This window comes from Cornus florida, unplaced genomic scaffold (genome assembly GCF_030987335.1).
Source record: "Cornus florida cultivar Cherokee Brave unplaced genomic scaffold, ASM3098733v1 CherokeeBrave_3.0.0_Hap2_Chr11, whole genome shotgun sequence".
NCBI lineage: Eukaryota > Viridiplantae > Streptophyta > Magnoliopsida > Cornales > Cornaceae > Cornus > Cornus florida.
Window position 1 is genome coordinate 45726513 of NW_026775581.1, and position 4600 is coordinate 45731112.

General features: G+C 32.9%; 1 long non-coding RNA gene across 1 annotated transcript; it reads right to left on the minus strand.

The window, feature by feature from the left end:
• Window positions 1-3828: 3828 nt before the first annotated feature.
• Window positions 3829-4330, minus strand: LOC132285802 (uncharacterized). The gene is made up of 4 exons (XR_009472609.1): window positions 4307-4330; window positions 4103-4171; window positions 3980-4024; window positions 3829-3893 (listed from the first exon to the last, which is right to left on the minus strand). It is a non-coding gene; the product is annotated as an uncharacterized LOC132285802 (long non-coding RNA).
• Window positions 4331-4600: the final 270 nt, after the last annotated feature.

Consider the following 4600-nt stretch of genomic DNA (forward strand, 5'->3'; position numbering starts at 1 on the left):
AATTTTGGAATTTAAGAAATCTGCTGACGAACTTAATTTACACAAGTCCCTTGGGTACGACACCCTTACAAGTAACCCTATCTGCAAAGATTCGTGCACTTGCGAGTGGTACATATAAATCTCATAACATTCGTCACTAATAAATTTATTTGCTACGAATTATTTCCATCACTAATACAATTATTTGTTATGAAATACTTTCATTACTAATGTGTATTTTCTACAAAAAACCATTTGGCACCATTGTAGTTGATCATTTTCAACGCATAAATTTCGTAGCAAATAGCATTCTACAAAAATTAATCATCAAAAATTGAAATAAGATAAGCTACAAAATTGATTTCCATTGCGAATGAATATACTACAATAATTTTCATAGAAAATCTTAAATTTTTTTTTTAAAAAAATATATAAAATTTGTGATTATTCAAAACTGAGCAGTTTTGTATAATCACAAATTATGTATATATATATATATATATATATATATATATATATATATATATATATATATTACTAGTACAAAACAAAGTCCATTCTATGCATTAACCAAACAAAGCACAAACCAACATATTCACAAAAAAATATAAAGGTAAAAGTAGTACAAGGCATTTGTTAGATATATATATCTTATATATGGGGCCCACATGCAATTATGTATGTTGAAAAGTTTTGAGACTTATGGTATAAGCCTCTTCTTGTACTTGGTGCCTACGTTTTGTTTGCCTATAAATAGGCATTATGTGTATGTAATGTGGTGAAAAAAACTGTAAAAGCTTGTCTTTCTCTCTGTTCGTCCTCTCTCTCTCTGTTCGTTCTCTTTCTCTTTCTCTCTCTCTCTCTCTAAAACTTTGTCCTAATTTCTCTTATACTATTACTCTCTCTCTATATATATATACACACTCTCACATATATTTTATTATATGTTATCAGCCCGAGTTCCATCCATCTCAGATTTGAAGAAAAAGCTTTCTCTCCCTCTTTCTATCCCAACTATATATCTATTTTGTGATATTAGTTTTGATAGATTATTGGGTTGGTTTGCTTTATTAAAGAAAATAGTATTCCTGATTTCAAAAGGTAAGAAAATTGTAATTATAGATTATTGTTCATAAAATAAATTTGTTCACTTAAATAATATATGTGCCTACACTATGGTCAGTTCTACCACCTTTATTATTTACTGATCCACTAATTATGGTCAGTCTTACCACCTTTATTATTTAATATTTTATGGCTGGTTTTACCGCCTTTATTGTTTCATAATTTATTTACTATAGCTTGATTTACCCTTTGTTATTTAAATAATTTATATTATGTTATTATTTCATTCAATGCCATTTTATTTATATACTATGCTAAATTATATTTTTATATTGTTGTCACATCTAGTTATTTTGAAAATGTCAAATCTGACAAAGCTGGAATTCGTGGCTTTGGATATTTCTGGCAAAAATTATTTATTTTGGATTCTGGATGCTCAAATCCATTTGGATGCCATGGGCCTTGGAGACACAATCAAAGAAAAAAATGATGTATCATGGCAAGATAAAGCAAAGGCTATGATTTTCCTCCGGCGCCATATTAGTGAGGAACTGAAAACTGAATACCTCACTGAAAGAGATCCACTTTATTTGTGGAATAATTTAAAAGAAAGATATGATCATCAAAAAATAGTCATCCTCCCATAGGCCAGGGTTGATTAACTGCAACTGAGGTTGTAAGATTTTAAAACTATGGCTGAATATAACTCTGCTCTATTCAAAATTAGCTCTACATTGAAATTATGTGGTGATACTGTTACTGATGAACTTTTGCTAGAAAAAACATTCACCACATTTCACGCCTCGAATGTACTCTTGCAACAACAATATCGAGAGAGTAAATTTAAAAAATATTCAGAGTTGATATCATGTTTGGTTGTGGCAGATCAAAATAATGAACTTTTATTGAGAAACCACCAATCCCGTCCAACTGGATCGACACCGATCCCTGAAACATATGTTGCCTCATCCCGTGATCATGGACGCGGACATGGACGTGGTCGTGGTGGTAGAAATGAATATGGTCGGGGCAAAAATAACTACCACAATAATGACTATGGTCATGGTAGAAATCATTCTTATTATCATGAAGGATATCAATCCTCACATTTTCGCAATCAGAGATCCATACCATATCCTCAAAGGAGAGATCATCATGAAATGAAACAGGGAAAAGGGAAGGATGTGGCTCAACCTTCCAAGGCACACGATAATACTTGTTATCGGTGTGGCATGATAGGGCATTGGCAAAGTATTTGTCGTACACCTAAGCATCTGGCTGAACTTTACCAAGCCTCAATGAAAGAAAAAGGAAAACACACTACAAGAAAAATGACTTTTTACCACGGTGGAAAAAGCTTTCTACCACGGTTTTGAACCGTGGTAAAAACAGCCGTGGTAGAAAGTCTCGACTTTCTACCACGGTTTTGCACCGTGGTAAAAATTCGACTTTCTACCACGGTGCAAAACCGTGGTAGAAAGTCTATTTTCAACCACGGTTTCGCACCGTGGTAGAAAGTCGTTCTTTCTACCACGGTGCAGAACCGTGGTTGAAAAAGGACTTTCTACCACGGTTCAAAACCGTGGTAGAAAGTGTTGTATAATTTTTTTTTAAAAAAATAGTGCAGCCCCCACCAGGCCTTTTTTTCCCCTACTACTAGCCTTGTAAGGACTCCAGAAGCCTACACTAAATAAATTAAAAATAGCATCATAACCAAAATAACTTACAACTAACCAATAACATCATATTTATATATATATATAACCAATTCCAAATCATTGTTTTATACAAAAATTAACCATATACAAATATCTAGCATCTAATGCCATACCAAAATAAAACAAAAAATCTTATAGCTTCTTGCTCTGTTTTAGCTCTCTTCCATTACAAAAATACAACTTCTTCATGAGCCATATAAAAAATATAACGGCAACAAAAAAAGTAACGGCAACCGCAATCCTAACTTTGACCTACAAAGATGTAATAGTTGAAGTCAGAGAATATAAAGCAAGTTGTAAAGTTGTCAAAATTAAATCAAGCAAAGCAAGCATTATAATAAAGGTACATTGAAAGATCTACTCTTCGTATTAACTCAATATCTTGGGTCATTGACATCCCGTCACCAAAAGAAATCATGACACCATATTCAAACATTTGAAATGAAGAAGACTGATTTTCTTTCTTTCTTTCAGAACATATATATTATTTTAGTTAATTAAATATTTATGTTTGGCTTCCCTAAGCCCTGCACATAACTAGGAGGACCCATATTTTACTAAGCCAGGTGTTGGAACCCTAGCTCTGGTTTGAGGTTTGAATTCTATAAAATTCACATTGTGTTTTCATTTTTCTTCTCTTTTGGTTGCTGAGCAACAAACATACATAGCTAGGAAACTTAATTAATTTTTCATAGGATTTACAAGTTTTTGAATTCTAAATTTCAACTTCCATGATCTTTAAATTTTGTGGCTTCTGTTAGTGGTTGTTAGGTTAATGCCATGGTTGATGGATTTCAACATAATTATATCTTTTCTCTAAGCAGGTCAGTTTTTTGCAAAATTATATCTTTTCCTTCCATTGATGGAGAAAGAAAAACGTACTTGTATAAATAGGCTGCAATTCCCAGAATTATACACAACAGAATAATATCAATGCAGAAATTTCGACTTGACCTCAGTTGGAACAAAATTACAGAACTTCTTGTTAAATCCAGGAAAGGAATCCACAACAGAGCACAGCTGAATATAGATGGAAATTTAAATTAAACATAGTTGCAACATAAGTACCTAATTAACAGTGTCCTTGAGTCTAGCGTTGGTATTCTTAAGGTTAGATGTTGCCCTGTCCACCTGTAAGATAAGAAGAAAAGCATTGTAAATTTTTTTTTAAATCGTTGCAGCTTCAAAAACTTTCAAGAAAAGAACAAATTTCTGACCTTAGTGTCTATCTCATCCATCAAAGGGACTTGCTTATCCATTTCCTGCAACCATTGCATAACATAATGATCCAACATGATGTAATTGTAAGGAAAGAGAAAATAAAGGAAAAGACATTAAACCTCATTCATATCCTGGGCCATGCTTTTTAACGTGTCTATACCTTCTGCTATCACATCTAAACCTTGGTCCTGTGAAACATCAAAAAGAAAAAACTATAGGAATTCAAGATCCACATTAAAAAATGCAGTATAAATACCAAAAAGAATGTTAATTTCGTTCTATACAAACAACACAAAAATGCAATATTGCAAACAAGCGCATACCTGTTTCATTTTCCGCATTTCATAGTATACAACCAATTTTACCTGTAGAGTTCTGTAATTTTGGTTGATTGCTGATCTTCAAGTCGTTACTCAACGTCATCCTTATGAGAGAGTAGAGAGGGCTTGAGAGTTGAGAGACAATGAGCCTGAAGCTGAAGCTTTCGAACGGCGAACCCGAACTGGAACAACGGGCGATGGAAACTGAAGGATATGGGTTTTGATTTTTTGAACAATCTGAAATGATATGCCAATATGGGTTCAGATTATTATAGATTTTATAGTTTGTAGTTGCAG